Here is a 12366-nt window from a genome sequence, read left to right as displayed (position 1 = left end):
CTTCCTGAATTGGCAAAAGGGTGACTTGTCCAGAAAGAAATCCAGTCTCTGTGATAGTCCCTTTTTGTTGAAGATGAATGGGTACTCGGATGAATTCTCTCTCATTTCTCACGTTTAACTTGACACTTTCCCATGCTCCAAATAAAAGATTATTGGCAAGTGTTTTTGGAAAAGCCTCAGTTTCCCCTCCTATCTTTCTTCCTGTGTGTCTCCACTACTCACTAAGAATGCTTCACTTCTGACTCTGCTGGTCACCAAATGTGTGTGGGTTTTCCACACACCAAACAATTCTCTGACACCAGCAGGGTATCCTACAATTTAACTTAATTCTAACACTGTTTACCTAGAGATATGTCAGATCCCACAGGTTTAGGGCTCAGTCTCACAAGATTGCCCCCTGGCCCCCACCCCCACTTCTTATGCCACTTGCTAATAGTAGCTCCCCTAGATACCCACAATTTGTCCAATTTGGGTACAAACAGGAAGTCCCCATGACCTCCTCCATTAATTTGCTAGGGTGTGGGTCACAGAACTCAGGAAAACACATTTATTAGTTTATTAAAGGATGTGATAAAGGATATAGAAGAACACATGCATAGGCCTAGGAGGGTCCTGAATGCAAGAGTTTCTGTCCCCATGGAGTTGGGGGGCACCAACCTCCCCATGTGGACATGTTCTCCATCCTGGAAGTTCCCTGAACCTTTAATGTTGGGATTTTGTGGAGGCTTCCTTTTGTAGGCACAATCAATTGCTAACTCCATTTCCAACCCCTCTCCCCACTTTGGAGGATGAGGGCAGGGATAAAAATTCCAGGCTTTTAATCAAGACTTGGTCCTGTGACCAGCCCTCATCCAGGAGCCATCCAGGAGCTGACCCAGAGTCACCTCAAAAAAACAAAAGATGCTCCTAGTGTTCTCATCAAAGCTTTTAGGAGACTTGGGTCAGGGACAGGGTCAAGGACAAATAGTAGAACAAGAGATGTTCCCAGTGTTCTTACAACTTGGGAAATCACAAGGGTTTCAGGAGCTCTGTGGCAGGTACTGGAGGCAGAGGCCCATGTATATATGTGTCTATATATATATATGTATCTATTTTTTTTCCTATTAGCTTACAGCAAGCAACTTCAGAGTAGTTTCTAAATGGGAATGGAGGGACCAAGAAGATAGAAGCATGCGAAGTATTCAAACTTACCCTCTGTGAAGAATTGAGTCCTTGGGTCTTACAAAGGTGGCTTGTTAACATTAAGTGTGTTACAGATTAATGCTAATTTCTCTAGTATGTTAGATTTGCAAATGAAAGTATGTTGTTCTTCCTTCAAAAAGGTTTAATACTAAAAAATTCTGAACTCCCAAGGTTCAATTTTGTGTTATCAACTTAGAAATGTTTCAAATTGGAGTTTTCGGACCAATGTTTTAAGATTCTAATACATGGCAAGGAATAGATAAGAAAAAATGACATGTAAATAAAGGCGCCTGGCTTTCAGGATGCTGAGAGGTGTCATCTATCATTCGGCAGTCTTGGTTCAGTATTTATGTTAAATCTAACCGCAAAGACAGGTCTGTATGAAACCTAAACAGTTTAAATAAGTGGGAAGCTAAGTGATAAAAAAATCTTGCAACTTTGTTCAAAGTTAAAACAAAAGGAGAGAGAATTTCCTGGCATTATGCCACAAAAATTTGATTAAGCATCCCTATTATTTCTATCAACTACAGAAAGTGTGCTTTTTTAAAAAAGAATGTTTTTAATTGTTTAAGGTATTTTCTTTAAAATGTTGGTGCTCACTCCTATGTTTATCACAGCACTATTCACAGTAGCTAAGATATGGAAGCAACCTAAGTGTCCATCAATAGATGAATGGATAAAGAAAATGTGGTACATATACACAATGGAATATTATTCAGCCATAAGAAAAAAACAAACCCTACCATTTCCAACAACATGGATGGACCTGGAGGATATTATGCTCAGTGAAATAAGTCAGGCAGAGAAAGACAAATACCAAATGATTTCCCTCATTTGTGGAGTATAACAACGAAGCAAAACTGAAGGAAGAAAATAGCAGCAGACTCATAGACTCCAAGAAGGACTAGCTGTTACCAAAGGGGAGGGGTGGGGGAAGGCAGGTGGGAGGGAGGGAGAAGAGGATTGAGGAGTATTATAACTGGCATACATGGTGTGGGGGGTGGTCACGGGGAAGACAGTGCAGCTCAGAGAAGAAAAGTGGTGACTCTGTGGCATCTTACTACACTGATGGACAGTGACTGCAATGGGTTTTGGGGGGGGACTTGATATAAGGGTGAATGTAATAACCACATCGGTTTTCTTGTGAAACCTTCATGAGAGTATATATCAATGATACCTTAATAAAAACATAAAAATAAATAAATATCCAAAAAATAAAAAATAAAAAATGAATAAAAATGTTGGTGCTCAAAGAATGTTAAAGCCAATTCTGATATAGGCTGAATCGGCTTTAACATTCTTTGAGCACCAACATACAGAGGTTTCCGGTAAAAAAAATAAAATTATAAATTATAAAATTCAAGATTATCTCAGTTATCAGTGTGCTGGAAGATTTTGTTTTCATAAAGCTGAAACTATACCTTATAAAAGGATTTTTTTTTCAAACTAGCCTGTTACATGAAAGATAACATGCTCAGTTTGGTATAACATATTTTGAAACCAAACTAATTAAGGAAAATCTACCTAAAGAAAAATGTTCATGAAGTGAACACTGACAAACATAATTCTACAAAATTCCCTCCCTGAAAAGAGTCCCAGAAATCTCTAAGATTAGAAAAACTCTGAAAACTCTACATTCCTCTTAGAGCTTCACAACAAACTTAGCATATAAAGGCTCTTAGAAGTCCCAAAGTGTAGAAACTTCTCTATTTTTGTTTAACACAATGTTTTCCAAATGTATTTTTTCCTTTTTTTCTGTTATAACAGCAATGATTACCCACTCTGTCAGATTTTGAGAAACATGCTTTGAGAAGCATTAATCCAGAGAGTGACCAGGATGCTGTGACTGCTGGGAAATGGAGGAAGTAGGATTGGGGAAAGAAGGTGGCACTTGGGCTCACACACACCTGCTTTCTAACCCCACCTCAGTCTCAGAGTTTGCATGCCCTTCCTCATCTGTAAAATGGGTATGAAAATAGGGATCTCATAATGTTTTTGTAAAGATTAGCAAGAGTATGCACAAAACACAGTCCAGTGTCTGACTCAGACTGGGCAATAAATGTCATGCATATTTCTTTATTATTTTTAATGGATAAAAGGAACAAAAATAATAATTAGAGAGTTTTCAGATGGCAGTAAAAGAATCAACAGGCAGAAATTATAAAAAAGCATACCTCTGCCCCTAAGAAAAAGTGCTTTCTGATTGAGCAGGCAAAAAGTGGGGAAGTTGCTTAATAAAACATCGAGCTTCTTATCACTGGCCACCTTTATAGAAAAGCAGACAGTAAGAATGTTGTAAATTACATTCATAGTGGTGGAAGATCCCTTCAAAATCCCAGATTTTATGATTCTAATTTCACAGAGGTACCTCCTCTCCACCCATACCACATTTCAGGGGCTTAAAGCCCATGAAAGTAATGAATTATTGGGACTGAACTTGCACCCATAAAGCCCATGCCTACCTCCCAATTGGGGAAAGAAAGGAACATCTATGGACCATGCTTACCAACTACAAAGGTTTGGTTGAGTCAATCTAACTATTTGTTTCTTGTGTTCAAAAACATTCAGAAGTGCACCTCGAACTATCATGACTCCTCCCCTCTTGGCCCATTCTCTCTTGCCACTCACCTCAGTTCAATGACCACTTATTTGAGGTGTCCATTGCCACCTCTGAATCTTCTCTGTTCCTAGTGTACATCTAGGACACTTTCATCTTCCCCGAACTTTGCCACCTAATAACAGAAACAACTTCTGATAGCCCATTTCCTCTATTACTTTTGATTAAAGTCACCAAGAAGATATCGTCACATATTAGAATAGAATAAACATGTTAAGATTCAGATGAGAAATAGGAAGACTGAGAGAGGATATGATTGTGATGTTTGTGATCATAGAGGCTTTGAAAAAGCAAACAAGCATTCATCACGTTCTGCCTTATCAGGTAAGCTGTGTCTCACAAAGCTTCAAGTAGGTCATATTAGGAATAAAAAATTCTCTATGCAAAGATGGATAGATGACTGATAGGTATCTTTTATTTCTCCCCCCTCCCTCTACCCCAAGTCCCTTCTCCCCCTCTTCTCTAGGAGGCTGACCTGTACAGACTCCTGCCCTCTGGCTTCCTGTTGCATTGGCCAATGGAGAGTACTAGCAAGAGATAGGAGGAAGGAGGACAGTGTGGTGGGATATTACTCTCCTGCTCCCTCCACAGGAGGGTCACAGAGGCTGGAGGCTTCCCCCCACCAAAGATCTCAGCCCCTGTAAGGTGGTCATCTCCACACAGCCCTCTCTGTCTGCAGCCCTAGGAACCAATCACTCCCCTTGCAGAAGAAATGGCTCTGCTAACTGGCCTCTGGATGCTGCACTATGCCTTGGGGTTTACTATCAAGGTACAATTCACCTGTGTTCCTACTCCTTTCGTCAAACTCTCCTTCAATTGTCACAATCTGAATGTGCAGTCTTTTCCGTGTCAGAACCCTAACAGACAGAACAACACAATCATAGACAATAGATAACAATAACAAACAATAGAGATGAGAAACTTATCTCTATTGTTGAGTATCATCAAGAGTTTGGGCTATGGTTCTCAACTGTTTGAATCTTTTACCAGTGGGACATTGAGTCAAGCTGGACACGTGATAGGGCATAGAAGACTACAGAAATAAGAGTGAGGCCTAACACAGGTCTAGCACAAAGGCTGACATAGTCTTGCTAGACTATGGAGACATTTAGCCTCTAGAGTTCAAGAGTGAGCACACACAGAGTCACCAATCCTGCTCTGCAAACAGCAGCATGGGGCTGAAGGGTGACCAGGAGAGTGGCAGAGTTAGTATGGGTACTTTCATGGACAAGACTACCCTCTAGCAGTGATTGGTTATAACCATCGCTTGCATGCTTGGTGTTCATTAAGTCTTTTATCTACTTCAAACATACCACCAGGAATTGTAATATTTGAAATAGTGTTTGAAACTCAGAAACATCAACACTCTCTAGTTGTATACATTCATAGAAGTTAGGTTTAGATGCAAATTCATTTGGAAAAGTAATACTATAGGTTAAATGCATAAGGCAGTGGTTCTAAAGTTTAAGAGTACATAAGAATCACCTTAGAAGCTTGTTAAAAATATAGATTGATGGCCTCCAAAGATGGTTTTCTTTTTCCCATTTAGATGTAACCTAGGAATTGCATGTTAAATAATCTCGCTGGAGAATTCTGATACAAACCACATGTATAAGGTCTTTGTTGCTGTGTAAGAAATTACTTAGTAACTTAAAACCACACATATTAATTATTTCATACAGTTTTGGAGGATCAGGAATTCTGGAGTGACTTAGTTGGATGCTACTGCTGCAGGGTCTCTCATTAGGTTGTAGTTAAGCTGTTATCAGAGGCTGCCATCATCTCAACTCTCAGCTAGGCTGGAGAATTTGATTTCCAAGTTCATTCACATTGTTGTTGACCAGCAGTTTTTCAGTTCACTGCCACATGGGCCTCTTCACAGGGCTGCTCGCAACCTGACAACATACTTCCCCCAGAGTAAATGACCAGAGATGGAGAGAGAAAGAGAGCTCAAGATGGAACCCTCAGCCTTTAACAGGCTAATCTTGGAAGTGGCATACCATTATTTTGGCCATATTCTATGGGCCTCACAGACCAATCCTCTTATACTATGGGAGGAGACTAGACAAGGATGTGAATATCAGGAAGTAGGGATCATTGGGGGCCCTTTTGGAAGCTAGTTACCATCCTGCATTTTGAGTAATTCTGCCAAAAATGATTAATGTCAGCTCACACTAAGAGCTGCTTCTTTCTGCAAATTCAGATTGAACAGATGATCCAATAAGGACACAAAAAAGAGATGCAGGCCTTACCCAGCACCAGGCCAGTGAAGCATAATGCCCAAGGTCAAGTTCCATGCTTGATGCTGTTGCCCAGTATCTTGTCTATTGTTGACCTAGATCCCTTTTCGTCTCTCATTTTCTTGTCCTGTGTTTCTGTCCTGGGGTCCGATCTCACTGATCTGGGCTTGCTATCTTGACTTGCAGAAATTCTGTCACTTTTCACTCCTACTCTTGCTCCACAGGCTCAGAACTGACCTTTCCAGACCTAACCTCTGCCTCACCTACCTTAGGCACCTTCTATGAGTACTTCCTCTCAGTTTAGGTGAAGCATCCTTTGCCTCACATACTCAGGTGTGGCCCAACATATTCTGTTTTGATGTAGAATACCCATCACTCCCTCAGCCTTTCCTTTGTGCAAAATTGAAGGCAGTCAGTCTCTACCATTAAATATATTCCCTTTATATACAAGACTTAAACCTTTTAGATTGTCTATGTACTATCTGTATATCAAAATTTTTTCTGTCCTGTATTTTTTATTAATTAATTCATTCATTCTTTTATTCATTCATTCACTTAGTGTTTCCAACTGATAGGATTTGCCTACCACATGCCTGGCATATTTCCCTTGCTTGAAGCCTCTCAGCCCTGTTCACACATCCCACTCCTCTCCATCTAAAGTGGAGTCTATTTACTCTCTCCTTGAGTCTGGTTGGATATGACTTGTGTGGACCAATAGAATGTGAGGAAAGTGGCTCCCTGCTGGTTGAAGGCCTGGGACTTATGAAATCTGGCAACTTTGGTTTTTGTTCTCTTGAGGGCCCTGAGACACTATGTAAAAGAATGAAACTTCCCTGCTGGAGAAAAAGAGGCCTCTGAGGTACCAGACATGCAAGCCAAGCATCTTCAATCCTCAAGCCCATGTCAAGCTGTCCCAGCTAACACCACATGGAGCAGAGACCAGCAGTCCCCACCCAGCCCTGTCCACATTGCAGAGTCAGAACAAAGACATGGTTTTTGTTGTTCTAGGCCATAAATTTTGTGGTAGTTTGCAATGCAGCAATAGATAACACATATTGACTTCGAAATAACCAAATATGAAACTTACAAATAAACACAAAAAGTATACAGAGAGCAGAAGAGCCAACTTCTAGACCTATCACCTATTCTCAGTACTCAATAGTGTTGATTTTATCAAAAGGAAGTAATTTGTTTCAGTAAAGCAGAAGATTCAGAAACCTGTTTATAGGGAATTAAGGAGAAAGTGATTAATGAACAAGTAAAAATATGCTGATATAGAGAAATCATTCTAGAAATTAGAGTAACACAGTGGTTTTCAACCCTACCTATATTTTAGAATCACCTGGGGCACTTTTGAAAATGCAAATTCTTGGGTCCCACTCTTAAAGATAAGATCTCAATTTAAAGAATCTGGGGTAGAGTGGAGGATAGGTTCTGAGATTCTGTTGAGGCTTAGAACATGAATATTGTGAAGAACAAAAATAAACCTGTAGCTGAAAGGTCCAATGGTGGCAAATAAAAGTTTTGGGAGATTGAATTATACTGGAAGTCTCAGGAAAGAGAGCTGGTGAGAAGTAGGGCTACATAAACTTGAAGAGAAAGGGAACAATCAAAAGAACAGCAAAGTTAAAAGAGAAAAGTAACAAATTCACAGGATGTATTGATTGGGTGGGTTGTGAAATAACTTCCAAATATTGCCTGAGGTCTCAAGAATTATTGCATGCATATAAAATAACATGAAAGAATGTAAGCCAAATTAGAACATGAATCTTTTAGGGGTGGAGGCTTAAAGGACACTTTTACTTAGTATTTGATTTTTTTTTTCTCCATAGTGAGAGAGTTTTACTTTTAATTATTAGACCCAAAAAAAAAACCCAAAATATTAAGAAAGCATCTGAGATAATTTTTTATTTAGAACTTTTAACAATTATTATAAAACTATTAAAAATTTGAAAATATATTAAAATATATAAACCCAGTATTGTTGGGTCTAAAGTAAATTGATATAATATTGGAATATGAACTTAAAGTCATAAAACTATTCATATCCTTTGGCCTAATTCCACATTAGGATTATACCTCAAGGAAATGACCAGAAAGAAAAGAAGCAGTCTGTACAAAGATGGTTATAGAAATGCTATTTATAACACTGGAAAGTTGGAGAACTCTCAAAAGTTCAACAATAGCAGCCAGGCTAAGTAAACTGTGGTGCATTATCAAGATGGAAAACTATGGAACACTGACTAATGTGTGGACTACGTGGATACACAAAAATCTTAATTGAGGTTGAATAAAGAGAAAATAATAAAACCCTATGTAGGGATCTCAGCTATGCAAAATAGCAGTATGTGAAATAACAAAGACAGATAATAAAATAAAGGGATGTAAATAGTTGTATTAATATCCTTTCTCCATAAAATTGTTTAAAATCTAGATTTTTAACTGGGGGGAAGGGCAGAATCTTGGACTTGCCTGTAGCAAAATTAGCTAGGTGTTTACTCTTTTAACTTCCTTGTCTGAGTACACCAGTGTAATTCTCCCACTGCAGCAAAGCTGTTTAACACCCACAAAAATAACTGGACCCAAAAGCATTGAGGAAATCATTTTTTTTTGTTTTCTTGTTTTGTTTTTTGAGGGAGTAATTTTTAATCAGTGACATTACGCAAGTGCTTTGAAAAACTGGGTACAACAAAGAATATGCAGGGAAAAAAAGGCAAATTGCAGAGTTATGGAAGACGTTCTCTTCCTTTCTTTTTCATGCCAATGAAGTGATGGTGTACACTTGAGGGCTTACTTCCATTATAACCAAAGGAAAGACCACTCAGGATGGAAAGTTTAATTTCATTAAAAATATAACCATCTTAAATGTACCAGGAAGCACAGAAAGTAATAAAATAAACACCCATGTACTCAGCACCCAGATTCAGCCAATGTGACTATCTGGAAATCCTCTTTGTATCCTCTCCAGTCTGATTCATCTTCTCCCATAAGAGGTAAAACTGTTTGTATGTTGGTATGTGTCCTGTCTTTGTATTTTAAGATATTTTTACCACACAAGTACAGACTTATAAATAATATGGAGTGCCATTTTGCTTATTTAAAAATTGAAATGGAGTCATAATGGATATAACCAATTGTAAACTTCTGTTTTTATTTAACATTTCTTTTGAAGTATATCCATGTTAACATGTGTAGCTGTCATTCATTTTGTTTTCATAACTGCATAGTATTTTTAAAAAATATTAACTTTATTAAAAATACCTTTAAAATGCAGAAAAAGAGATGTGACAACAGAAGCAGGCTCTGTGTCTGAGAAGAAACATGAAGGTGTTGTGGGGAGAATTCGATGCACTGCTGCTGGCTTAGAAGATGGAGAAAGAGGGCTACATGCCCGTCAACACAGGCGGTCTCCAGGACAGTCTGCGTTAGAGACTCCAGAAGAAATGCAGCCCTGCAGATAATTTGACATCTGCTTAGTGAGACTCATTTCTGATGTGTAATACTTTAAGATAATAAATTTGTGCGAGGTCATTATGTTTGTGGTAATTTTGACAGCAGCCATAGAAAACTAATACAAAACCATATATATAAAATAAGGGATATAAAGATAAAAAACAAGGAAAAATGTGTATGTGGGGATGTGTACCTTGTTCTCTTTCTCGAAAACATCTTTTAGAAATGCTGTTATTGTTTCAGGGTCTGATTTACACTAAACTTATCCAGGTTTTCTGCATCAGGTAAGATGAATACCGTATAGGGGCTATGCAACAAGGAAGACCACAAGCTCCATTTAGCATTTAGCTTAGACTTTACCTTAGAATCTGAAAAATCATTTTCAACAAAATAAGGAAGGCATACCCTGAAGATCTGCCTCAGGAGATCCTGGAAACCCATTTCCATTTCAAATTTCTGAAAAATTATTTGTAACCCACTCACCATAGCCAAGTACTGGAATGTGAGCACCACACTGTATTCATTTTGTGCCCTTGATGTGTCATGATTCAATGAATGAATAGTACCACGTTTTAAAGCACAGATGGTGCTGTGGCAGCCCTGAGAATATGCCTCTCAGATTCTTACCATACTACCTACAGCCCCGGCTGCTGCGTTATCAATCTGCCATACTTTCCACAGGCTGCTCCCAGTTTAGGACCCAGTGGGCAGGAAGATGCAGACAGGTCTGTTGCTGTGAGACAGGAAGCTCCGTTAACAGGTAACTTTGGCTTCAGGACTCCCCCTTGGCCTAGTGAAAACTTTCCTAGACTGCATTGCTCTCTAAGATGCTTCCTCTTAAAACTTCCTTTTTTGCCCCCTCTCCATTGCAATCTCCCAGCTCTTTGCCTTTCTCTGGCTTCCTCCCCATTTTCCCGCACAGCTGTTTCCTTCCCAAATCTTTCACACATCTAATTCCATTTTGGTATCTGCTTAGAGGATCCTACGTAACACAGTGGTTAAGTGTGTGGGTTCAAAGGAGTCTCTAGATGGGTCATTAAGAAAGAAAGGAGAAATAATTAAATATGTGCTCAAAGATTTAAAATATAAATATTTAGGAATAGGATTTAGCTCCAGGATGTAAGTGATAATTTAAATGTTATCCTGAAAGGCTTAATAATAAATTATTGCGTACATAAAGAATGGAATTCTTTAAAAATAATATTGAATATATATACTTATTAACATATTCAAGACACATTAAATGAAAAGGATAGCTTACAAAATAGTATTTATAATAGTATCTCATTTTTGTAAATATGCATAGAAGGTATTAAAAAGATATACACCAAGGTTTTAAAAGTTGTCACCTCTAGATAGTATTAAAGTTTCTTGTTTTGACTTATCTTTAGTTTTTAATTTGTCTAGAGTGACCATTCAAAGCTTTTGTAATAACACTGAAGAAAGTTTATTTTTTGTCTTGTTTTAAATATTGGAGTTTTAAATTGAGCATGCTACTCTTAGTACTATCAAACACTATAATTAGACTTTTATCAGATAAAAACTTTGTTCACCTGCTCAGCTCCCCACAACTGCATGTCTTTCTGAGACACTGCCTGTCCCAGGCCACCATCGCTGCTGCCTTTGCAGAGCTGCGTAGCTTGCGCACTTCTGCTGGTGGCTGACCCTCTGGGTGCTCAGTTGCTCTCCATTCCCAGGTTTTCCCCACACTGCAGGGCACAGACCCTGACTTTCTGAAGGGCTGGAGGATGCAACCTGGAACTGTGAGCTCCCCATGGTGTGGGACTTGACTTTTGGGAAATGAAAGATGGGAAGGAGCCAGGCAGACACATTCTCTCTTCCTTCATTTCACTGACCTCACTGACTACAGTGTTTTCTTACATCCACTGAGTGACCTGCTGTGTCTCATAAAGCTGTGCCCAGGGGGTCAGGCATTACTTTGCAGAGCTTCACATCTTTCCTTGCCTCATTTCTTCCTTTCTTTGTCTTTCTCACAACTTGGGAGTTGTAATATAAGGATACTTGGCCATAATTGATATAGTATAAAATACTAAGAAGAGTAGTTGTGAACATACCCTACTCAGATCCCCTCCGGGAAAGTGTCCGTTACCCAGCGGGAAGGAGTGGGCTGAGCTGACAGCCCCTTGCCCTCAGTATCTTCAGGATTTGCCTCCACTTTTGAGGTCAAATGCTTCTCAAGGCAGCTCCTGGCCACGATTGATTGTGACAGTGGCAGCTGAGATCACACTCTTCTTGGGTGGCTCCCATCTAATGAATGAACAAAACTACCCATGCTCTAACAATTATTCAGCCCGACTTACCCATGCTCTAACAATTATTGCTGGTTCTCCACTGAGTTGTCAGGTCTGCATCACAGGCTGATAAACTCCTCTGCCCATTGTGCCTCCTCCCTTTTTCTTTCATAGTTGTTCCTCCCATAAACCTTTTACACTCCTCCCTCCCTCCCAGTGTCTGCTTCCCAGATAGTCCAGGTGGCATGACTGGTACCAGAAATAGTCTGAGAAATCAGACTATCAGATGGGGGTTGGTGGTTGGATTACTCACCACCTAGCTAGCAATAAACACTCCATTCTGATGGATAGAGCACAGGGAACACCTGGCTAAAGGAAAGAGTCCTGTTTCTAAAATGTTCACTGGTGGTGAGTTGAGCCAATGTGCCAGTGGAGAGGAATGCATTGGCTGGCACAATGATTTAGGGGTTTGAAATGTAAGGGTAACTATAAGACTAATGTAATTAGAGGGTTGTTAAGAAGTTGCCTTGCTACTCTACAGACTGACATTTTCACCCTACAGACTGATAATGAAAAGCTGTGTGTTTATTGACTTGGAGGTCTCTTTCTTAGGACAAGAGAA

The sequence above is a fragment of the Manis javanica genome, chromosome 1 (genome assembly GCF_040802235.1).
Source record: "Manis javanica isolate MJ-LG chromosome 1, MJ_LKY, whole genome shotgun sequence".
NCBI lineage: Eukaryota > Metazoa > Chordata > Mammalia > Pholidota > Manidae > Manis > Manis javanica.
The sequence above is the reverse complement of the archived record's forward strand: the minus strand, read 5'-3'. Positions refer to the sequence as shown.